The following is a 26,756-nucleotide window of genomic DNA, read 5'->3' on the forward strand; positions in this document are numbered from 1 at the left end:
CTTTTTAATATTGGGATCTGTATAAAATAGGAACTGTAAAAAAAAAACAGATGATCATAAAAAACATATAATATTAGAAACAAGTTTTTACATAATTACAATACTAAGGAGAGCACCAAGAAATAATCTCATTATTATCTCACACAAAAGTATTAGCAGCCAGGAAATTTATAAAACAATATAAAAGTAAAAAGATGTAAGATTTGAAGTTTTCACAGTCAAGTGTCTGTACATATGATACTGCCTCTTGCCTAAGTTTACTGAAAATCTGATTTTCACAAAATGTGTGGGAACTTCCAACCAATTCTTTAGAATGGTTGGTTAACTTTTATCAGTTTTTTTCTCTCCAACTCAAATTATATTATGATGTACAGAAGAAAACATAAAACAGTAATTGGAAAATACAAATGTTATAGAACATATCTATGTTCTAACTATACAATATCCTCATTAGATAATGTTCCAACATTATCTAATGAGGATATTGTATAGCCTTATCAATTTAAAGCAGGTTCAGATGTTTCTTTGATAATCTTCACTTAAATCTTATTGGTTAAGACATACTGGAATATAGATTTTGTCAGTTCAACATCATTTAAATGCTTCCATCCTTCCGAGTTCATCACATCTGGATTGTTTTTTATGTAATCATAAACTTTGCTCTTCAACTCATGTAATCCATACTTTTTGGCAACAAGAGCCATTTGCACAGCATTGTTAACAGTAAGTTCCTTCTCAATAAGATGGTCTATTAGTATTAACAATGGTTTTAATTGGAATTTGTGCACAGTTTCTAAAAGATCCAATACATTCTGGTCTCCAATATTTTTGATTGTTCCAGTGTAAATGTACTGCAGGAGTAGTTCTACTGTATTATCATTAATATCAAGGCATAGCATTATCTTGTCTTTCATGAGTTGCCTTAGAACTGAGCTGTGGCTGGCAACCAATATTTTGTGCACTGGGTACTCTTTACCGCTATCAGATTTAATAATAAAATCTGTTTTTTCTTGTTGAATAAAACAATTGCTCTCATTGTGCTCTAACTTAATTGTTTTAAGTACATCACTGTTCAAAGAGAATGGTGGCTCTACCCGGATGTTCAAAGGTATGACTATTGTGGTGGTGTCAACTTCAACATCTGTTTTAAAGTTCTCCATTGGAAAGTGAAATGTTTTGATATAATGGGTTTCATCATTTTGTGCACTCCTAAAGTTGTACCATGTCAAATTATTGGGTAAAGTGCAGATATTGTCTGTCATTGTAAATTGATTTGAATTTGATATGCCGACTGAAAAACTGCCTGTTTTTCTGTGACATACAAACAAATTTAATAGTAAAAACTTTTGGGCACATTGAGGTAGTGTAATAGAACCATAGATCTGGTGTCTCGTTTGTGTAGGTGCCACCAATGTCATGACGATTCGGTAGGTCCTTCTGTATAGGCATGTTGTAGATGCAAAGCTGTGTTGCATTGGCAGACTCGCATCTGTTCAGAATGGATACATATCCTAATTTATTCTGAAACAATATAATTTATGGTTTATATACATACAATAAATAAGAAATAATTTTATGTCTGATTTATTATAAAACTGATTTATTATTATTAAATAATTATTATTGTTTGTTATTCAACAAGCTAGAAACGAAAAAAAATAATATCTTCCTTTGCTCATCCATTCTTATTAATGATCTCTATTGTATTTAGTTTCATTCATACAGTTCAGAAAAATATTTTTTGTAAAGAATGTATTCTTTGTTTACATTTTATTTCGCACAACTAACTTTCTTGGCAAGTTTATTATAAAATTAAACAGAATTTCGCGATGATCCAGATGGGGTCAACAGTACGACTTGACGAGCCCACTTGATTTTCTACCATTTTAGCTTTTCTTTCGTTGGTAGGCATCTTTAGGTGCCTCACCTGCGAGCTGTATCTGGGATGCCAAGCGACTTTTTGACCACCTCGGGTTATATAACAATAAATTTTATCAGGGTAAGTATAAGTGAACTGGTTACCTCCTCTGGTAGATTCTGCGGGGTGCTTCGGCCGGATCGCCTGGTTCGTAGTCATCTGGATTAATTTGCAGAATCTCGCGAATGTACAAGTTGTCCTCCATGATTGGAATGATAAAATTGCGGTTTGATGGTATGAAAACACAAATTAAACGTTACTTACAAATTATGAGTCATACTATTCGTCATTCAATAAAAATACGGATAATGCATATCACTATCAATTCTCTTTGGATATCACTCTGGATTGTTTCACGTATATGTTCAGAAACGACGATACTTTTTAAAAATGTTAATTTAGTTTATTGGAATGCATTTGAAATAATAATCTACAGTTAAAAATTCGAATGTATCAAACAAAATATAAAAATGCCAATAGGCAAGGGCTACAGTTAGCAGATGACAAGTGACGGAAGAAATTAGAAAGATAATACACATGTCAATGTCAAAAATAAGCGGGATCTTGGATGCAGATGTCATAAGAAACAGTGGGAGAGGGCTCTAATTTAATTGTTTTACCTTGGTGTAATGTTGCATATTATTTTGTGGTGGAATTATATCAAACACTATTAGTTCTATGATAGTTCTTAAATAAAGCTGATTTTATACGCCTAACTGCTTCGATGGGTTGAGTTAAGCTAGGTAGCCACCGGTTTGACTAGGAGCTATGACTTGGACTGCCAAAATTTAATTTGTTTTATTTTATTTAAATACTATTTTAATTCAAATAACTACAAAATGAAACTAGTGGCGATATAGTCTTTGACCTTAGCCGTTTCATTATGGAACAAATAATTAAGAAATATGGTTTCGTTATGTACCTACTGATTTTTTTTTCGACAAAGAAAACCTATGGAAATAAAATCTCTTGGGAGTTGGGTTGAAGAAACCTTTAAAAGAATTTAGAACGAAATTATAAGATATCCGCTAGAAACATCTCGACAGAAATCTGCCGTTTTAAAGTGTAAAAATCTCGTAATAGTTATTATCTTTGATTGTATAATATGTAAGCAGCACTTATGCTTATGATGACTTGACCCAGACCCACCTCTTCGCATTGTTAAGATGTAGCTAGTTAATTCAAATTACAAACATACATGGGATCACGCCCATTTTTCTTTTCGCGGGTAGGCAGAGATTTAACACATTGCATCATCTATGTTAAGTCTAATGTAAAAGAGGGCGAGATTATAGTCATTTTACCGGAAACAACTCTAGACTTCAGTATGATATTGGGCAGAAAAACCCAATATCAATGCCCAACTCCAGCACTCGAACCCGAGACCCCAGCGCGTAAGTCGTGCCGCGCACGCAATATCGCTCTACGCCACCAAGGCAGTCCAAGCTGGTAGGAAGGTACTTTATTCTATAAAATATTCGTTTTGAGAAGCAGATTGACAGGGGGAGATCGGCATCAAATTGACTCCCATGTCACTTATTACGCTGCCTGTCATTTCGTAGTTTAGATTTTTTTTTTATTTAGATTTCAAGCTTACCAATTGAGAGCGGTCGTAAAATATTAAAATATTTGTTACAATTCTATTGTGACGCAATTCTTCTTTTGTTTGTTCATTTTTTTCTTATTCGTTTACTTGTGTCGTTCTTCTCCGATGCTGGGTCGGCACAACTCAATCATCCTGGAAAAAGAGTTTTGCTTACTTTTTTCGACATGCTGCCTGCCCGATGTCAACTGGTGTCCTTTGGATGTAGATCCTTACAGAACTAGTCCCAAGCATTTTATTTAATTAGATATCACCTCGTATTGTTGCAGTAATATGTTTGTATATTATATATATCGACGCTTCAAAGGCAATTAATTATATCTAAGCGGCAAATATATACCAAAAATTATAGCGACAAAGTGACTACTGCACCTGATGGTAAGTGGAGTGGGGTCCAATAGAATGTCGACTGATGAGATATGATTACCCCTCGGTAGTCGACACAATAATGCCGGCCTGTTGAAATCGGTTATACACAAGGTGATCCCGGAACGTGACGCACTTACGTGGGCCACTATGGCAGGTTTTAACTCCTTGTGTACGGCGCTCACTATCCGGGCGAACATAAAATATATTCATACCACCAACAATGCCTGCCTGTGTGAAATACCTTTTACCGGAATAAACCTTTATTGTGTAGCTTATTAGTGTTTCAAGATTTGTCATCTAATCTCTTTGGAGTAGGCCTTTGGACATTCGACCGCAATTAAATGGTTAATCCCCTGGTTGAAATATTGGGTACATAAGGAGACAGATGCGAATTCTTGAACGTAAACAAATTGGATAAAAGCGCACTACTTATAGAGTCAATGAAAAATACTGATCTCTGCTGGTTAAGTAAATGTAAGTAAGTAGGTATACAAAGTCAGTAGTAATGGGCATGTAAGTACCATGTGACAATGATGAGGAGTACATCACAGTGGCGACGGCGCGGCTGCAAGTGACAGCGGGCGGCGGAGAAGGCGCGTGCGCGACCCGGGATTCGGTCCGGAACTGCCTGGTACCACCCCTTATCATTAGTAACGTGCCACAGTCGATAGACACTAAACTATATTGAATATTTCTTATGGCCGCTATTTTTCGGTGAATACTAGATATGTTTACTGTTACCGGGTGTAAGTTAAGGATTATTAAATAATTCTTAACTACACTAAAAATCTTGATATGTTTTTTTATTGAAAATACGTACTTTGAAACTATTTTGTCATAAACTCTAAATGGAAGCTTACGCACATATCCATATTTTGACACTGTTTTATATAAAACAATATTTGCTTAATAGTTTACAAAACCGCTATTGTGGACTATGTCTAAAGTTGGAAATTTTATTTCAATGTTCGTGCGCGTAAATTTAAGAAACCAATAAATATACAAAACATCGATACCAAACAGATAAGAGACGAACAGTACAGCAGCTCTACGCTGCAGCCTTTTCAAGGTCACATCTCTCAGTCGGCTGCAAGCCGCCCCCGGCGTCACACGATGCGCCTCGAGCAATGAGCACGCAACGCGACCGCCGTGACAACGACACCGTTGAGTTACTGCCGCTCAAGTCCGCGTTAGTCAACAACAATTACAGGGACGATGAGACGTACTACTCGCCCCCCAAGGGGCTCAACAACAAACCCATCAAGCGCCAGCCTCTACGATTACACACTATTGTCAAAAAGGACGCCGGCCTCCAAAAGGTATTATACTTTGTTTTTGTCCCAGCTGCCAGTGGGTTTACTGTGGTCATTTAAGTTCCTTTTTTACTACGATGTTTATTCACAATTTCCTTTACTAATTCTATAATAGAAAATAAAAAAATGAATAATGCCATTTATAATTCGGATGCATGTACTTGACTAACATAAGATAATAATAATATGATTAATTTTTGTGGAATATTTTATAGTATTCGGGCGCATTTAATTTTACTTAAAATTTTATGCGTACTTTTTTTTATCTTTATTTATGAGCAATAACAAAGGCTGTTGGTAAATTCTCCTTTGTGAAGTTTAATCGCTCCGACCATTGACACTTTGGACGTGGTTCCAAAACTCTAAATTAAAAAGGTCCGTCCGTAGGAGAGTTGTTTCTAAATTTTTTGTTTACAGCTAATAATGCGGCATTTTCAGTTTGACTTACTCATAATATTCCGACGGACAGTTAATTAAGGAGAAGAATAAAATTTTACGTAATATAAATTTAGAATTTACGGATTTTATATTTTAAAACTATTATGCAATGTTTTAACATTCAGATTTGAAAATTATTTTTCTTTATCATCTCAGCCATGAACTCATAACAATGAATTAACTTTTAAACAAAAATATGAGGCAACTCGCATTTAATTACAGTTCCAGATTTGTCCTAGAGGTGATTGTTTCGAGCGTGAATTGTTTAAGCTAATTGCATTGTGAAAGTTCATAACAGTGTCTTAATGAGCCATTATTAAAAGTTCTGGAATACTGCTGCGACTAATTGCGGAGTCGTTAGAATAGAGTCGGATTTAAGCTCTGTGGTAGCAATTAGTACCATATGCTTCGTTTTGCCGTTGGTTTTCTTTTTCTGAACTATGTAGAAAAGTTTTATTTTTAACAGTTGGTTTTTCTGTTTTGTCTGCTGTTTACAGGTTACTATTAAACTGAGGTTGTGTTGCTATAATTTTTAATACCGGTTTTCCTCTATTTGATATTCGAACATGTTGCATTCGAATGTAGAGCTCCCAAAACTAATAGGTAATTAAAATATTATTATGTATTCTAATATCTTAGGCCCATTTTAGCATTACCTGAATGCACAAACAAACCGATGGCAAAGCAATTAAGTGCTCTAATAATTTGCCGAAGTTGTTCCCACCAACAAAAAGTAGGAGGCGAGGCTAACATCATGTTGGGCACAAATTACAATTTTACGTAAAATAAATTTTAAACATAGAGCTGGGTATCCAAACCTCTTGATTTATTACCCCAAGTATATTTTAAAAGGCAATTTTCTAAGAGTATCATTTCTTGTTTGAACTTTGAACTTTTAAAGTAAAAACTTCTACTTCTATCAGACTGTTGTCATCTCGGACCGCTCAGCCTGCGCCGACGCCGCTGCTGACGCTGTGTGGTGCGCCGCCCCCCTCCAGGAAGCGCGAGGAGCTAGCGGCGCTCGCCAACCTTAGGAAGAAGGTCGCGCCCGCCTTGCTGCAGCCTGACAAGTGAGTGCTACCGTCACGTAGTACATACTACCACACACACATAGCCTACAATTGTTCCAGGTCCATCAGGTGTACATTTATAGATGCAAGTGAGTTCTGACTGTAGTTTCTTGAAGTTGTTCATGCTATCCTATAAATATTAAAGGTAGTAAATATACGGATATTAAAAAAAAACAATAATTCGGATTTTATCGCGGTTTATATATTTTAATTTTCTCCCGACGTTTCGAAGACTTTGCAGCTTTTTAGGGACTTTTATAAAGGGAAAGACTTATTACGCGGGCAAAGCCGCGAAAACTGAAAAACCTCTTTATCCAAGAAAACTGCAGGGGAAATTTAACTCCGGAAAAGCTTTTGCCTTAGACAGAGCTGAGAGTAATACCTAAGTATTTTTGGAAATACCAATGGGAATTGAACTGAGTTGCTTTAAACTAAATATAGAAACTGAAATGTAACGTTCGTATTATATACCGTACCTACTTTATACCTTTGAACTTATTTTGAAAAGTGCCTCTCCAGAGTTTGTTGCCAGTCCTGCTCTGGTGAAAACTGTTTTCCGAATAGGCGGTAGAGTAAAAATGTAACTGGTTCTAAATAATGTGTAACATTTTAGGAATTAAAATACATTATTTCATTTCAAACAAACACACATCATACCTATATCCCAGAAGAGGTAAAGGAAGGTAAGGCAAAGGAGCAACCAGGTCACCCATTTTTCGCCTGTGTATTCTCGTCATGTTATAGGGAGTGAGCCTATCACCATGTCGGGCACAATGTCTAGAGTCCGGGCTGATATTGAGCAGAAAAAATCTATATTACTTTATCCGACCCGGGATTCGAAACTTGGACCACAGAGCGGTGTGGGCGCACGCAATAAAACTACGCCACCGGGGCAATTTGGAAATAAATTTATTGTTTTGACTGTTTAATAGTATTTACTGTATAAGTTGATTTATTCAATAGCATAGCGTTTACACGAACCGATAAACCGATTGCGATTAGCATAAGTAAACGAATTGTAAGGATCGCATTTAGATGGACGGAGCGTGGGTCGCAACCCCTTCCCCCTCCCCTGAAGACCGAATAAATAGTAATTGCATTATTTACATTGAGACGAGAATTGAGTTTCAAAGGGTACTTAGTAGACTTCTAACTGCATGAAAGTTAAAAAGTAGGAAAAAAATCTAGAATACGCAACTAAAAGGCATTTTATTGACGTTGTACCAGAAGTTGTGTTTCTATTAATTACCATTTACTAAGAAACTGTTACAACCAAATAATGATGTAAGCGAATGTCGACATAGTAATTATTCACTTATATATGCTTAACGCAGATCACAACTTTCTATCGCTATTTAATACTTACAAATTCCTACCTTAATACCTTACCATGAAAAACTAGTCCGCTATCTATAGACTACTTCCCTCCCCTAATGGGGTAATTCAGATACCGGTATATCATTGTATCAAGCCGAGCCTTGAACCCCGATTGAAATGCTTCCCATCGGCCTCGAACACGCGAAGTAAAATGCGAAAGGTCTCCTCGAAATTTCGCTACACTCAGTCCATTTTTGAAGTAGGCCGTGTATCGGTTCCGTCAAAGCGTAGGCTTTCCGTGACGAATTGGATTTTTTTGTCCATATTTCAATCTTTGATGTATGTTCCAATATTTATTTTGAAGTCCGTCTGTTTGAATGTACGTTATATTAGAGCTTTTACAGATGTAGAGTAAGAGAAGCTTTGATCGTTAATTTATTAAGTCGCATACGAGAGTCTAGATATTTAACTTTTGTTTATTTTTGCGGGCAAGCAACGGCGTGCCAGTATTGTAGTGTGGTTTGAAGGACACTGAACCCTGGATAAATATGTTTATAAAAAATAATATGTATTTGATATGTTCCCTGGATTTTAGTAGCATAATATGATAGCTCTGTTGCAGTGGCGAAGCGTCCATACAACCCGATTCCTACCGGCTTCCCTTTTAGGTTTAATTAAGTTTGTTTTATTTTTTGATTTATGTTAAATTGGCCTCGATATCATTTCTAGGGCATTTTTTTTACATCGGCTTACCTTTTAAGAAATGTCACTCTTCGCCACTGCTCTGTTGCATGTTATGTTAGAATGATAGTACGAGGTCCTTTGTACGAGTTATTTAAGCACAGGTTACTAAAAATATGAATTAAAATATAGGTTCTATTTATAGGTATTCTCTTTGTTCAAAACTCATGCAGGTTTCAATTAAAACGCAGCGAGGATTGGCTAAGTACCCCACTGCGGCTATTCAATGGCAAACGCATTTAATTATATTCAAAAATATCGTAAAACGAGATGAAAAACCTGGCTATAATCCAAAACAGGATGTTTATTCAAACTTTTGTATTTTTTAAGAAATATTTTTCAACTGTTTCTTACAATCTTTATTGGTTTTTGATGATTTATGATAATAAATTAGTTCAGTTCAGTCAATAGGGTAGATTTTGTAACATACGGTAACATACAAAGCTTCGTAAGTACGCATGCGTATATGGTAAACCAAACTTTATTGGAAATGACTTGACATTTATGTTGCTCTGCAGTGGCGAAGGGTGAAAATTTTCAAAAGGGAACCCGAAGAAATATTTTTTTTCTACAGATGTAATACGCATTTCACGATAAAAATAAACTTAGTGCAATATCATAATACTTAATAATTTCCTTCTAACATGAACATTAATTCTAATCTCTAAATTTAAAAAATAATCACATATTTTGAACAAAGATACCTAAAAGAGTCTAACAAAAATTAATAACGCACACTATACACAAACACTAATTATACATTCTAAATTATTAAAAAAATTCGCGCCAATGGCTTAACATGAAGCCGCAAATTCTCGGGTTACCCTGAAGTAGACAGACACGCACGCACACATGTATTTTTACGTCACTTCCAAAAGATTAAAGAAAGACACCGCGCTGCGTGTGAAAAAGACAACAATATCGCGAGGGAAGCTATGCACGGCCGGGTTCCCTTCGAACACTATGAGGCGGGAGCACTGCGCGCGAGTTACGATTTAACGAATTGATACTATGTACCGTTATTATTGAAGTATTAATTTAATTGAATAAGTATAAGATGACTTGTTTGATTATACTATTATTATTCTAATTATACTATGTTTTTCTTTTATTAATTCATTTACAAAAGGTAACCCGGTAGGAATCGGCTTGTATGGACGCTTCACCACTGTTGCTCTGGGTTTTAAGACACGAATGATACAAATAAGTACCGACTTTGATATTGTTTTTTGTTATAGGCACACCAAAAACAATAACAATGAAAAAACGGCCGCCAAGGAACCGGAACAGCTTGACAATCGGCCAAAACTACTTCAAAGGGTAAGTGATTTTATACGTTATATAATTTAAGAAGTAATCATAAAAATATTTTAATACGACTGTCCGAAAGGCTAGACACAAAAGCGAAAGGTGAAATTTTCCGAACGGTAACCCGAGGCAAAAGAAGTTGCCTTAGTTAATATATCGCGGCCAATTTAACAGAAAACATAAACTAAGACAAACGTAAATGAACCTAAAAGGGAAGCCGGTAGGAATCGGGTTGTACGGACGCTTCGCCACTGATAGGTAATAATATGCACAAATGTGGTCTGCAAATCGTTCTGGGCTCTTATTTTGTATGGTAGTGTAAACGCGTAACGCGGCCGTGTCATGTTATCTTCGAGTACTGTGCGTGGAATGGTATTTTGTAAGCCAAATTTCTATAGTCCTAAACATGATGCGTTATGTTACGTGCTTGTTACGCACCGTTAAAATAACGTGCGGGATAGAGAATAAGGCCCTGATGATAATTAAACTCTACGTAAAGCCGGCAGGAATCAGGTTTTATGGACCTTTCGCCACTGATACACAATTGACACTAATTATAGATATATCCACTTACACGCAAATATACTATTTGATAGTGGCGAAGAGTGACATCGAAAGGGAACCAAACATGCAGGTATATATGCATAAATGCGGTCTGGAAACCGTTCTAATTACAATTAGATTTTACATAAATTACGAAAGGGAAGCCGGCAGGAATCGGGTCGGAACCTTTGCCAATACTAGGGAAAACTAACATATATAGTGACAATTTCAAATATATCGGGATTTCTAATGGAAATTAAAATTTAATTTCCAAAATTTAAAGAATCAAATAAATTTAAACAATCAAAACTTTTTAAAATCCTATAAGAGCTAACTTTATAGCTTTGGTGTACTAGTATTGAGTAATAGTATTTCAGAATTTATTCTGAAAATAAGTCGCTACTAACAAATATGTTGTTGTATTACTACTGAATTTATGGAATTATTTTACTTGGAAACATCAAAGTTCGACAGTAAAGTAAACGCATAACTTGACAAAAAAAAAAAAATTCTTCCTTCATTCTTTTCTATATATTTAATATTCAGATTAATGATCGACTGTGAATGTTATAATGTATATAGAAAGAAAGGAAGAGGGTTAATATTGTTACAAAAATGTATTATATTGTGCCAACAATGTGAACCCTCATTCGGCTCATTACTCCCGTACAGCGTAACCAATACTACTGGGCCCTTATTCTCTATCTCACACGTTATTTTGACAGTGCGTAACAAGCACGCAACACAACGCGTCATGTTTAGGACTATAGAGATTTGGCTTACAGAATACCATTCCACGCACATTTCTCGAAGATAACATGACACGGCCGCGTTACGCGTTTACACTATCATACAGAATAAGGGCCCAGAGCTGATTTTTTATGAGAGACCCAGGTGACATACGATCACGTAGTCTGTGGGATACCATATAGATATATGTAAATGTTTCGATTATATGTAAATGAATAAATATATATTATTCAGTAATTAATTCCAGCATAAAAATACGTAGTTGTAGTGTATGTTTTAAAATTATAACTTAATTAAATATCGTTCAAACAATGAAGCTTTTAACCTCATTTCCCGATCAAACACAGCGTGAAGATGTAGCGCGAAATGTATTCGCGTAGAAAACTCGTAGCAATGCTACGTAATTTGTAGCAAACACTACATCGTAGAACGTGTGCTACGACGCTACGCATATCCACTTCAGAATGAAAGTTGTGGGAAACAGTTGTAAAAACGATTATAATTATTTTTGGTTTCAATTCCTTATGTGAGATGTCATTATTTATTCATATGTCGCCATATTAATATGGAAATATCACTAAATATAATTTATTTATAAATTATTATGGAATTTCATACATATTTTATCGCCTCGTACATGTGTATTGCATAATTTATGTATATACGTAAAGGAGCACTATCCGAATATTTATTGTTCCTACATGCAAACAAATTAAATGCGCCTGCCGTATAATATAACCTTTATAATCCTTACAAAAAAGCTTCGCTTTGCTCTCTGAACTAAAGTCGGGATTAAAATTCACCTGCACGAGTAATATACGATACAGGTTTCCGAGCCACAATTGTATTAAAATGAAATTGAAATGTATAACATACGCGGCGAAACCTTTATAACGCGGGTGAAGTCGAACGAGAGACAGCGGGTTCGATTTTGCAACGATATATAAATTTGTGTGATCTATATTTTTTTTATTTCGGGTGTTTTGGGACTGAAAACGTTTCGGCTCTGGTACACACGATACAAGATTTTTTTTTTGTGGGAATTCGCGCGTCAATTGTTTTTTATGATAATTATTTTAACAAGCTTTTATCCACAAATCTTGTCTTTTCACGGTTTATAGATCCAAAAGAATTTACCAGGAATAATACTTAGCTGACGTCCTTCTGTAGTCCAAGTTCCGAAAGAACATAATTTTGTATAAACAAACTCGCGGTGAAAATTGTTATCAATTCGTTCACTCCCGCTCCCACTACCAATCTCAATCTCAATCCCGGTCCCGGTCCCGCTCACATTCCAACTCCCGCCTCCGCTGTCAATTTATTGAATTTGTAATCTAGGTGGTGGAGCGGTATCGCACCTATTGTTAAACATGAAATTTGTAGCATATACGAATACATTGTTCCACGCTGAAACATATTCAAATATTTAACAACTTTCATTTATTACAGTAATTTTGATATTAGCGCTTTTGTAAATTGCGTTAGTGTAATAAGCTTCAGCGGACCGTGAAAATGTTAATGCTGGAAGTCGTTTCGGTAACAATGTTATGTAATCAGTTCGTTAAATTGAATTAATAAGAAATATTAACGAGTAAACTTGGGTCTGAATTTCAGTTTGGTCTTATGGAGGAAAAATAATTACAAAAATTGACCTTACTGTCCAAACGTGCTTTAAAGTTTAATGATTGTTAAAACCACACCACGAATTTATGCTAGACCTAAAATAAAGCCTTATATTTATTTATTGAATAATAAGATTAAATCGATAAAAGCTGTTCACAGTATCGATTACTAGTCGAAACATAGTTCAAAACCTATCAAAACGCAGTATCTGAATCTCAAAACAATCACTACGGTCTCATAAAAAAAATACAACGGCCACCGCATCGACGAAGGTCGGACCCTCTCGTGTGTTTACATATTGCACCTAACTCAATCTTGGCAGAACAGCGGGCAACCTTGGCCCGTTTATCGGAAAATGTTTTTGTAACCTTCAGATGGCCTCACCCCATCAGGGAGGAATATGAAATTGTTTTGAATGTTCCCCGCCTGAATGTAAAATTATCATAAATCTGTATTCCCCTGTAGTAACCATTGTTTCACGATCGCCCACGTTGAAACAAATATCCCATTTTAAATAAGTTGTGTGATATTTTATTGTTTTTTTTACTACTTATACCTTTATCAGCGTATCTTATCTTCTTCTTACTAATATTATTAACTAGCTTTTTCTTGCGGCTTTACCCGCGTGAAAAAAACTTTTCCGGTTTAAAAAGTAGCCAATACACTGAACACAGAAGTAATGTAGGTACCTATTTAGTAGTTTCTGATATAAACACATTCAAACAATGAAACAAACTTTATGTTAATATAGATGTAAAAGTTTTTGTGAAATTATGTTTAGATGTTTGTTCGAAATAGACACAGTAACCATTGAATAGATTTGGATGAAATTTGGCACATAAGTAGACCACGTCATAGAGATACTTATTCCTGTTAATTAATTTCAAATATATCCATATTTGAAAATTTAATTTAATTTATTAAGCAGATGGCGCTGACATCGTACAGATGAAGGTGTTGATCGCTAGTGTTTCAAGTATGTAGCACGAAAGGCACGCGGGGGAAGTTGCGGCTAATTTTTATTTATTTTGGATAACAGACAGTTACGCATAATAACATACCAACTATAAATTTTATGAAACATATAAATTCGCAATCAGCACCGTTATCCACAGCATACAGCAATACGTAACAGTAGCGAAAGGTGAAATTTTCCGAGAGAGAACCCGACACAACATATAGGTACTAATATGCATAAATACGGTCTGCAAAATGTTCTAATGATAATAAGATTTTACATAATTTACGAAAGGAAAGCAGGAACCGGGTTATAAAGACCCTTCACCACTGATGTAGTAATTTACACTTAGATAAGAAGCAATCCCAGTAACGGACAGTTTCGTAGTGGAGAAACTTGGCATCGAGTTGACAGCACCCTTGTATGTATGAAGATGTGCTTACTGAGTTATAGAATAGATTTTACTCGACGTCGTTTGAGTGCACTCGAGAACTATATCTCCTATTCTCTCTTCTCTAACAATGATCTAAGCTCAGCGGAACTTTATAACAGTAGTTAGATGAAAGTTTTGGTCCTGTTCAGTTTTTCTGCGACGTTGCAAAAGTTCAGACCGGTTATAAGTTTATTTTTCAGAATTCTAGTTCCACATCGAGATGAACTAAAGTCGAAGACTATAAAGTCCTTCCTCAAAAAGTTTTAATTTATCGAGTCTCGACTCTAAACACGACTCAACTTACTCGTGTTTTCTATTTATAGCATCGAAATTCCAGTATCGAAAATAGTATTAGCAAAATACCAAGCGATTTTGAAGGCGTTACCATTTGTAGAGCAATTTACAAAAGGCCATTATTGGAATTCGGAGGCGATGAAAATCACAAAATGTCGAGCCTTTCAATGATTAATGGCATGGCAGCCCTTTTCATCGGCATTCCGTTATATTGATGGATCGACACGCTGTGAATTTTGCATTATGCCTCTAAGAAAACTTAGTACCTACTTGGTTTCGTAAGAACATAAAAAAGACAAGGTTTCATTCATTAACTCAATGTAAAAATGAACCTATATATAGAATTTAAATACCTAAGTAAGTAGTTATAATTTTAAAATGAAATGTGTGCTAGTACAAAACTCATCACCCATAACCACAAATGTAACTGAATATTCTAATAACTGCTAGTGAGAATTATAAGCCATGGTTAACAGTTCCCCGTGGTTGAATTATATGGAGCATTAAAAAAAATCTTTAACGCGGTTATATCTAAAACTATTGCTCTGATTTTGGAAATTCTTTCAGTAATCCAGAAAGTTCTAAGATTATCTGTTGAATGTCTTTGCAGTAAACTAAAACTCTATTATCTGTGATTGTTACAGCAATTTTTTTTTTATATTGGAATCAAACTCTGACGCGAACAGAAATTAATATATTTTATTCCTCAACGGCCAATGAGGTGAAATTTAAAAAAATATACGCAGCTATTTCTTTTTTCACCAGACAAAAACTTACTACGTACAAACTAAAAAACCCGCTTTATCTTCATTCGTAAGTACTGTCATTATGAAGGTTCATTTTTTATTCCATCTCCTAAAACGGGCCAAGGAGAAAGTCCGTGCCCGGCAAGCGCCCTTATGCTAATTGCTCCCTTTGTTTTGCTAGGACCCTCATCTGACTGTCTAAAGTGGCCGTAAACAACGTCTTGTTTTAAAGTTTTTCATCTCTTGTTCTTTCAACTCTAGACGAACTGTCAAATAACTAGATAGAGCATGTCATTAACGTTATTTTAAATTGTGACTTTTGTCTAACTTTGTATCGTATATCAACTAAAATGCATCAACCATTCATTCATTCATTCATTTCAACTCTAGAGTATTACTACTCTACAAATGTCAAATAACTATATAGAGCATGTCATTACCGTTATTTTAAATTGTGACTTTTGTCTAACTTTGTATCCTATATCAACTAGCAATGCATCGACCATTTTGAGAATACCAAGAGCATACATACATCGTTGACTGCAGACTGTGAACTTCTGAAAACAGAAAGACAGGTGTGCTCAAAGACGCCGCGCTTCACGCTCCGCCGCGCCTGAGAAAGTCTGCATAGATGAGAGTTCTATTTTGAAGGTGTGTGAAGTCTACCAAACAGTATTAAGTCGACATACTTGTCGTTATAAGAGGACTGGAACCGCATACTTAATTCAGACATGCTATACCAAATAATATGAAGTCCACGATGGAACTCGTTGTTTTAAGAGGTGTGGAACGACATCGCAAGCTATAATTTTTTTACGCAATGATGTCAGATTAAGTTAGTGTAATCTAATCTTGGCAACATATTAACAGCATTTATGTGACGCATAATACGATACCAAAATAAATGTGAAACTATTTCAATTTCCAGAACTATTTCCTTTAGCAAACCACCACGATGCTCTCTATTTACAACTGTCTCCTCGATTTATTTTCAATCGTCGCGTGATTGAAATCTCAGATTCAATTTCAATTCTGCGGCATCTGTCGTACGTTTTAAACGATGTTTCCACTGACATGGAGTGGAGCGAGTTGCGACACATTGTGTTAATGCAGTATGAATGGTCTATTGACTATTCATGTAACATCGCTGCATTTGCTCTACTTCATTGAAACACCCTTGTCTTTTTGTTCCTAAGAAAACATCTTCAATATCGTTTGTCGGTAATGGGTCTTGCATTATTTTCTTTGTATCAGTATGTAGCATGTTAAGATAGCGCAGCTACTATTCTTATCACATTCTTGATTTAAGAAACTTCGTATAAAATCTTCTTATAACGTCGAATTGCCCCTCGGTGCTCCAAAGCCCTATTTCAATTGTCATGCGTCGAAGAGCATCATATAGGATTAGTGGTCATAGCGGCCGATCTAGATATCTGACCGGTTTTATAAAATGACAAAGTTTAGTGCGAAAGCCGAATTACTCCAAAAAAGTATATGCTCCTATGTTATTCTGGAGCACGTTTTATACGTTACAGGATAAAATAAACATGTCCAAAGAGGATAAGTAATGGGGCGTTGGATGTAGTATATAATGAATGCAGCCACAGGTCCTTTTCATCTGTTATGGTTGCGAGCGCTGCGGAACTCATTTATTTTGGGCCCGCGCGCATGTCAGCCGTCGGTGGCCCGCATTCTACCGTGTTTGCGCATTATGTACAATATTTAAAATTATACGGGCGACTGGTTAGAGGATTGTTGGCTTTATCTGCCTAAACTGTAATGGCTATGCGAAAGTTTGTCACGCGTTACAATCGCTATTTTGTGGGCTATATGTATAGATACTTCTGCGAGGTGGTCCTCTCGCAGAAGGAGATGCCGAGAGCGATCGGGAACGGGCCGATCCCTCCCGCCGTCAGAGGAGACGTAGGAGGCGCCGGGTGGACGACTGACCGGCGTCTCCCGCCCTGTGAAATGGGGGCGTTTGTAGAATTCCACCACGGTATCCCCTGCCTGTCGTAAGAGGCGACTAATAGGGGTCACAAAGGGGGTCGTCGGCGGGCAGCAGGGGGCTGTCCGCCCTAGTGCATTTCTGTGCATTTTTGCACATTTGTCGGTTGACCCCCGGGATGGACGGCAGTGTGTAGTTGGCCTCACGATGCCGTAGACGCCGAGGGCGTCCTGGGCTTCTGAGCCCCCATAGGAGACGGGCCGCAAGGCGGCACCGCGCAGGGCGGCTGCGGTCGCAGACTAGACACTTTAACGTCAGAGGAAGCCCGCAGCCGTCCCTAATGCGCCGAAGAGGGTCACCGCGGAGTTTTAGCTGGTAGGCCGTGCATAGGTTAAGTTGTATATAGGGTTAGGGACTCGGCCCGGCGGTCGCCCGAAGGTCACCATCAAATCCGGGCGGCTCAACGCCGGGCCGTAAGGCACGGTTACCCCAGCAAAACCGCTCAGTCGCCCCCCACGAAGGCTGGGCGGTAGTAATAAGGCACTTTCTCCGCGAAAACAAAAAAAAAAATATATGTATAGATACAGAAGTTATTTTCTATTGATCTACCATCAGAAATGAATATATGAGACATAAAATGAAAACATACTTTTGTTAGACTTGAAAAACAATTTTTGTTCAGTAGATCCATATATTAATATATAAATTTATGTGTTAGAGTTGCTGAAATTTTATATCAGTATATTTTATAGCTGTAGAGCAAAGATTGTTTTGTTTACCAAGATATCTCTATAGCTCCTAAACTGGTAAGACTTTTTGATAGAAAGATGCATTGTCCCCAAGTAATATTTAAAATTGCCCCATCTTCTTCCGTTAAAGGACTGAAATAATATTTTATTTGATCAGTTTACAGTATATTTCATATTCATGAATAATAACTGGGAACGAACGCGATATGAAACGCATTGCGGCTTACTGCGACCCCGCATGAGTTGCAAATTGAGTTTATTTTATTCCGTTTCAACAGTTATAAAATTCATATTCCAATTCTTCAAGGAAAATCGTGAAACCAATCGTATTCAAAGTAATGGATCGATAGATTGCTACCATATGCTATAATTTTACCTTAATTTATTAAATACCATTCTATTGGTTTCAGTATATTTCACACTATCTGTTTAAATGGAAAAATATATTGCCAACTTCTCCTGTCCTATTAAATTAATTTCATTGCGGGTTAGGACTAATTATAGTCCCCAGAGACACTTCAAGTTTCCCGCTCAGTGTCATAAATGCCACTGCCGGTCCTGGCTTAGAGGAGTTGTCGTGATGTAAGGTAGAGATATTCTCGTATCTGTTTCAAAAATACTTTTAAATTATAATTCGATGCGTCGAAAACATAAACCTGATTAATTTAATTCTAATTAAAAATATTTAAATGTAATAAAGTAAATTCTGTATTTCAAGAGTTGTCACGTGTAGCATTTCATGCAAAATAATAGCTGTGCAGTATGTGCATAAATAAACTACGATTACCGCCGCGCACGCGATAAGTGCTGCATACAAACTCCACCGGCGCTTTATCGTGTGTCGGCAGCCATAATAACTTCAAGTGAGTTGGATAAAATGCACTTTGCAGATATAAATAGTGCTTACCTTATAGTAAAGGCAAAGGGTATTTACAAAAGTACTACACTCTTTTTACTAATGCTTAAAAATTCAATAGTTTTCAAATGTAAGTCGGAAGATAGTCATCATATTATATCACATATTACTTCTTTACTTATAAAAATTTCGCAAAGCTATGCTTAGTTAAAACACAAGTTTACTCGATCAGCTGTAAGTCACAACCCGCCATCTTGCCTCTCAATAAGGTTTAAACTAGGAAACCGGTGTTTTTGACAGTTATTTAAGCGATTCTTAATCACCTCTTAATGCTAAAACAAGTTTATAAGTAAGACTGATCGGTAGTAAGATATATGGTTATGTCATAGGCACTCGTGACATTACGAAATACCAAACATCGGGACTCGGAAAAAATATTCGTGAAGCCTAAACATTACTAAAGGCACCTTAGGCACTTATCCGCGACCTAGCCTTCATCCCTCATTGATATTATACTTATAATCAAATTTATGTCTAGTTCTTATATCTTATACGTTTTACTGGTAGGTACCTTCAGGTCTCTTAAAATCATGGGTATAAGTCTTGCGCCCGCAAAGTTGTACAAGTGGGTGTTTGTCTATATTCCTCCTATTTTGGTGAAAACTCTGTTATGCAAGTTTCTTTTTGCTTTAAAAACAAGTGATAATTAAAAATGAATTACACCTAAGTTCGAAACTCTTCCCTGAGATACCTACTTTAGTAACGAAATCGTACTGTACCATCTGGTGTCAAGAGGCAATCCCATTCTAACCCCTAAGCTATCACATTAACTTTCCAATTAAAATTTATTAAAACGCAAACATTTACAGTTGCCAACGTTCCCTCTCCATATTTTGCTTTCTTAATAAAATCAAATAAAAGCGTTGTATATTTATTCCAAAAGAGCGGTTCAAAGTTCACGGTTCGGCTACGAGCCCCACTGGGTTTGCAAGTAATTGGAAAACTTGTAAAAAGAAATTGCAACGAGAATTCCAAGACTGAACCGCGGTTCAAAGCCGCAAATACAGAAACTTTTTAACACGAGAGGCTTTTTCTCATTAGTGTAAAAGCCGCGAGACACTTATGGACCGCTTTGGACTCGGGTATATTTTAGTTGTGGACTTGAACTGTGACTTGTGAGGTCTCGTGTAGACTGCAGTGCTACTATAAAAGCTAGTATAAAATATTGCATGCATATTCGGATTTGTTTATGTTTCTTACTTTTAATGATTTCTTTTTTATTTATAAAGATAAGATAACGCCTTCGCCCCGAGGGGTTTGGCAGAGCCGAAAATACATGTTAATTTAGCAGTGCTTTTATGCATTCCATTTTGTACTAGATTTATTAGATGTTGCGTGCATAATGGGTTAGAAAAGCGCTCATTAAACTGTGAGAATACTTATGTATTTAACGACTGTGTTTGTTTCTTAATTTGTTTTAAATAGTTAATTAAAAACAACGAACAGCGTGGCGCGCTTTAGGGGAGGCCTATGTTCAGCAGTGGACAGCGGTAGGCTGATGATGATGATGAATAAAAAACGGAAAGAACAACCAAGCGGCTTCGTAAGCTTCCGCAGAATATATTTATTTATTGCTGCCAGAATAACGAACAAGATTCATCAAAAATACAAGAGATATCATCGAAGTCTCGTTGGCCTTTCATTTAGGAATAAGCTGTGATGGAACTCTATTGGGAAACATAGTTACAGTAATAATGGTGATTTGCGACTGCATGGCTTGGCGGCGCAGTCCCGCATTGGGACGCCTAGCTAGCCAAGTTAGGTCTCTTTGGGGAGCACTAACTTTACCGAGACTTTAGGTACGTTAGATGCAACTGATGTAATACAGAGATGAGTATAAATAGCAGAGCAGTAGCCTATATCGTCGTTAGTTTTATTAAAAAAAGGAAATGCTAGATAAAAAAAACATAAAAACGAAATTCGATATTCAAAAGAGTAAACTATTTAACCATTGGCCAGTTATTTAAAATCTAAATTTTAAAACGAAGCCATTAAAAGTTAGCGCGGAGGTTGGATACCCTTCGCGTGATTGCCGACAAATGGGAGCTGTTTATTAGAGCCCGGCTGCATTCGCAAACGGGCTCGTTTGTGACTCGGCATGACTCGCTAAAGCGCTAACCTGATAATACATTTTATCAAAATAGCTTCAACATAATGTCCATTATGCTTATCATTTTGGCGGCTTACCTCCGCCGTCGTCACACATTAATTTTTTCCATACACAACAAGAGCAATACATGCGATTTTATAAATTTATCTCTCAATACTTTATCATGTTCAGCACACAATATATCTGCAAGGTTATACTGGTTACCAAATTTAGAATATGAGTCAACTATTAACGAATAATTCTAAACCAATTTTTTTTTATCCTGTTACGGTGAAATAACTTATTATATGAACTTGATGGTAAGCAGATGCCGTATTTACCTTAACACCGCATCTGCTTTTATTAGATTTTTCAAGTTCCTCGTGTGCCAGGATTATTAAAATACTTGTGAAGAGCAATAAATTATGAAAACTCGTTCGTGAACTTCCTCCAACTGTGTTTGGTTTTGTTTCTTGGAACGATTTTAACCTTCCATGTATATTTAGTACTTTTCGACAAAAGCAGCAAGCACTACTTGATTCAGTTCATGAATGAGTTTTTCTAATTTATTGCTTTTCCCAAGTATTTTATTAATCCTGGCACACGAGGAACTTCAAAAGTCTAATAAGCCAACATTCAAAACGTTCCAAGTGGAGTGGGAGAGAATTTCTTTATGAGCTTTCTGCGCGCCGTTGTTAGTTTACGTGTATCAAAGAGGCACGTTTGAAAACCTGTTTCAGGCGTGTTGGCCCGCCTCCAGCTGGCAGTACCCTGTATCACCAATGCCAATCGATAACTAAGTAGATTGAAATACAAAATTTTACGACCGTCTCAATGGAATATCGATGCAATAACTTTAATGAAATTGTTATGAAAGCGGGCTCGCTTCACTCACGGAATTAAACAGATTGTTTATTGAAATAAGATCAATACGTACTGGGTTTTTTTGTTAAATTCAAATTCGGACAATGATGATATTATGTCGGTGTGGTCTATTAGCAAATTTATTATTTTTATTTTTTAAATTCGCAGGAATTCGATGCGTTGTTACATGCTTTGTTTAAGATCTTCACACCTTTATTAATGTTTACATGTAGTCAGCCACAAATATAGCAGAAACTTTTCAAATTTCAAAACGCCATTAAATCTTTGTCCACTTTTGTGGCTGTCTAACATAAAATAGTACTTGAGTTAGGCTTGAAAAAATAGTAAAACCTACATCGAAATCTGTTCAGCCATTGAACTACACGCTGCGCTTACAAATCTCAAATTTGACAATGATGAAGATTCTTACCCTTATTTTAGGTTTAGGTCTATAAGTTTAGCCAAGTCTAACTCTAGTCTATCCATGAAAGTTGTCGAAATTTACACTGATTTTAAAAGAATCTCTGATGTAAACTGATAACTGTGTGGAAAAGATTCTAAAAACTGAATTTCTTAATTTTAAATTCGTCCAATTGAAGTAACTTCTTATTTTTAGACCGAGCGGCTCTACAAGTGATGTCTAAGAATAAATTTGAGAAGGTATTTCACGTGGGATTTAAAACGGTCCGCTCGGGTGTGCAGTAACGCGGAGTAGTTGTACCTTTAGATATTCTTATTTTCAGTAAAAATCAGTAAGAGCCTTTCTTTGTTTGACCGAATAACGGGACGGGAAACTCCCTTGACTGAAATAATACAAATCGCCTGTTGGTAAGTGATAGGACCGCCCATGAACAGTAGCAGCACCATATAAAAGTTTGCAATATAAGGAACTGCGCGGCACTCCACTGCGATCGTCACCCTGCGAAATAAGATGTTACGTCTCATAATACCCAGTGATCACGCTGGCTAAAATGTCCTTCAAACCGGACCACAATATTGCATACACACTCCTGCTAGGCAGAAGAAAGAATTTACTACGCTATGATCATATCTCAAACTTTAACCGATACAATAAGAGAATATACATCAAGTTTTGACTGCCTCGGTGGCGTAGTTGTAATGAGTACGCGGTAAAAGTATGACTACTGCTAGTACTAGTAATAGTGACGGTTATTACCGTCTTAAACATTACTCAATCGCAGGCTGAAGTAGGCGATGTGGTACCAACGTACCTCTGAAAGAACATAAATCTGTTGGTTTCTGATCTCTCTCCGGTCATGTTGGATTGCCGTTGCACCGGACTATGAGAGTGAAGGAACAGAGAGTGCACCTGTGTATTGCGCACACACTTGTGCACTATAATATCTCCTACGTACCGGGCTGATCTTCGTTGAATTTGGCCGCTGTGGCCGAAATTCTGAACTTCGGCTAGGAGGGATTTTATTTTTTAGTTTTCCACGTTCCAGGTGCTGCAATCGAAGCCGGTGAGCATGGTGGTGCAGTGGAGCGAGGTGCGCACCGCGTGGCAGGACAGCGACTTCATCACCGAGTGTCTGTGCTGGCACAACGTGTACCGGCAGCGGCATGGCGCGCCGCAGCTCTACATGGCACCTGAGGTATCACCAAAATGTAACATTTTATTCTTCACCAGTTTACATACTAAAACCGACATAAGTGACAATGCAGGTGCTTACGAAATGAATGTGTGTAAGGTGTAAAATACTGTTGGCATTAATTTTAAGAAATGTTCTTACGTAGTATCTTATAGCATTGAAATTCCTGAAACTATTGATTATGAACATAGATGAGACATTTATTGCACAAAACATGATGTGTTTTAAAATATCGCCTATATTTCCTATCATAGCCGAAAAGTCTTATGTATATTATGTTTAGTAATATGGTTATGAATGTTCCAGCTATGCGACTATGCCCAAGCGTGGGCCAACCACCTCGCGCACACGAACAAGTTCCACTACAGGAACGACCGGGACGTGGGCCAGAACCTCTACCAGAGGCCGGTCAGCGCGCTGCAGCCTGATGTCACAGGTATAACATTACAGAGGGTAGACAGTCACTGTCGATTTGTCTTACTGTGATACGATGAGAGAAACCTATTATATGTATAAGCTCATGCCACTATGTCCAGAGAAGAAAAATCTTGTCAAAAATACTGTCCCACTGCTTGGTACCTGCCTCCTCTCCTGTCGAGAGAGATTAGACCTTTATTTACCATGCGGGCCTAGTCTAGATTGGCAGACTTCTTATACCCTTAAAATTCTTATAAAGACCTAATCCATGTATGCAGGTTTCCTCGCGATATTTCCATCAAGCGATAATTTGGCAAGTGATAATTTACAAAATATACACAAAAGTCTATAAAAAAATACGTAACTTAGTGATATTACAGCATGTCCACCGCTGAACATGTTATATGTCGAAGTATACTCCATTCCATACGGACTGACCTGATAACCCTCTTTCTAGATTCAACATCTGCCATGATTTCTTTATAAATAAACCGGATGACTGACAACTGTTGTAGGTCAGGAGGTGTCGTCGTACTGGTATGCCGCCGTCAAGCAGTACAACTTCTTCAAAGAGCCTGATGTTCTTCACGCTAATGTTAATGCAGGTAATTGTATTTATTTATCTACCTTTTTAGCCCTTAGGTTCTCTACAGTATGTTGTATATACAGTGGCGTCCCTAAACTACATGAGGCCCCAGGCAAAAAAAAAAATTACGCGAGGCCCCAATAGCAAAAATAAGTTCCCCGGTTTTAACAGTTTCGTCGGTAAGATGGTAAAAAAAGGGCCTCCAGGTACTGTGCGACGCAGGACCCTCGCGCTTACAGGAATAAGCCCAAGGCTCTAGGTTGTAATCCGGTTCGTCTCCCCCTAATACCGTCTCTGAGTATATACATGCTTAAGGCCTTTATCCAACAAATGTAATATGTTTATTTTAACAGAATCTATTGTATTAAGTTTGTAAGTATAACATAAGGTAGTTTGTAAATAATGACTGTTTGATGCCAAAATAAATAAAAAAAATAAAAAATAAAAAACAAAAAAAAAAGAATAATTTACGTACTTTTTAGTTTTGTGGTCTGGAAATTGAATTTAAAACCGCACGGCTCAGGGACCGTGTACACAGCCACTAGAACTATAAGGAAGCTTCTGTTTCAACTAAATATTGATCACCTGTTCGACCTTGTTAAATTACATTACATATGCAAATCCAGATATATAATTCCACAACACATTCTCCAGGTCACTTCACCCAGATGGTGTGGGTGGCGACACGGTACTTCGGCGTGGGCAAAGCTCGCTCCCGGGCGGGCAAGGTCATCGTGGTCGCGAACTACTCGCCGCCGGGCAACATGTCGGGCCAGTTCGAGACCAACGTGCTACCGCCGTTGCCAGAGAACTTTCCAGAAATACCAGCCCCGCCCGAGCACTGACGACGGCTTTCCATACGTGGCAGAAGGCTGAAGATTGATGCCACGTACACCAAATAAGACGATTAGGTAACGTGGGGGAGGAAGCGCACTCTGGGCAGAGGGTAGAGAAGGTCAAAACGGGTGTGCGACAACATTTGAAGTCAAATGTCTATAGTTTTTGGCAGCTATCCTATAGTTTTTGGCAGCTATCTCTTAAATTAATTTTGATAAAATAATTAATTTTACTACAAGAAATTAATTTTGGATTACATTGAAAGATATTTTTGTGTGGATTTTTCACTTCAACTGTACATTCTTAGTTACTTAGGGCTGCAGCACACACAGAGCATTAACCTGCGCAATCATTAATTTGCCAAGTTTTCGTGCTATAAAAAATAGTATGTCCCTTTATGGAGCTTCTGAAAAAAGTCCACGTAACGAACAGAAGAAAGTTGTTTCAAACCATAAGTAAATGACAAGTCTTCGTATAAGTATTCGTTTCGTTGGCTCGAAACTCACGAAAGAAAAATATCTGATGTATTCGCTTTGCCCTAAGATTTTTTTTCTAATTATATTGTGGACATAGTTAATTTGTCTTTATTTTTTTTCTTGGCCAAAACTTGCATAACGAACTTAATAACGCGTTAACAATAACGTTATCGTTATATTTTAATTGCAATCAAAAACTATTTGCTATTTTTTATATTAAACCAGAGAAAGCCAAATACTCGACAATTTTTTTTTTAAAAAGTTAAATGATACGTAATATAAAATAGTCAAGGTAAACAAGCAATATATCATAAGCTATAATAATCAACGAACACTATTTATGCCGTCTTTGTCTCGTTTTTCGCCGTCCACCACGATTATCGTTAGCAAAAATATAACCCGATTTCGTTGTTATTAATAAGAAATAAAATTATTTTGTGTCATTTTCCGTGTTTTTTGTAGGACGGTTTTATTTGTATTGAATAATTTAAATCACTTAATATTTTATTACCAATAAGATTAATTTAAAAACGCATAAATAACCTAATGTGTAACCCTGCTATTTTTGTAGTGCACGATTGCATTTCGACATCATCACACCAAAAAAATTGTCCGCTAAATTGTCCAACATAGCTTTTGTAGACGTAGTATAAAAATAACGGTTGTTTTGCCGAGCTTGAATTTTATAACGGTTTTAAGAATATAGAAGCAATACGGTTATACGCACATTGTAACGTTTTTAGAAATTATTTAATTCGTTGTATAGTAGAGTAGCATTTAATAGCAATGTATGTAAAAATAATAAGGCGGTAAATGTATTTAGTTCGCCTAGAAATG

General features: G+C 36.8%; 1 non-coding gene and 1 pseudogene across 1 annotated transcript; one reads left to right on the forward strand and one right to left on the reverse strand.

Moving 5' to 3' along the window:
- Window positions 1-51: 51 nt before the first annotated feature.
- LOC115451703 lies at window positions 52-2,123 on the reverse strand. The gene is made up of 3 exons (XR_005113322.1): window positions 2,023-2,123; window positions 1,928-1,940; window positions 52-1,521 (listed from the first exon to the last, which is right to left on the reverse strand). It is a non-coding gene; the product is annotated as an uncharacterized LOC115451703 (transcript).
- Window positions 2,124-4,800: 2,677 nt separating this feature from the next.
- On the forward strand, window positions 4,801-26,641 carry LOC119190918 (annotated as a pseudogene).
- The last annotated feature ends 115 nt before the right edge of the window (window positions 26,642-26,756 follow it).

This window comes from Manduca sexta, chromosome 28, assembly GCF_014839805.1.
Source record: "Manduca sexta isolate Smith_Timp_Sample1 chromosome 28, JHU_Msex_v1.0, whole genome shotgun sequence".
Classification (NCBI taxonomy): Eukaryota; Metazoa; Arthropoda; class Insecta; order Lepidoptera; family Sphingidae; genus Manduca; species Manduca sexta.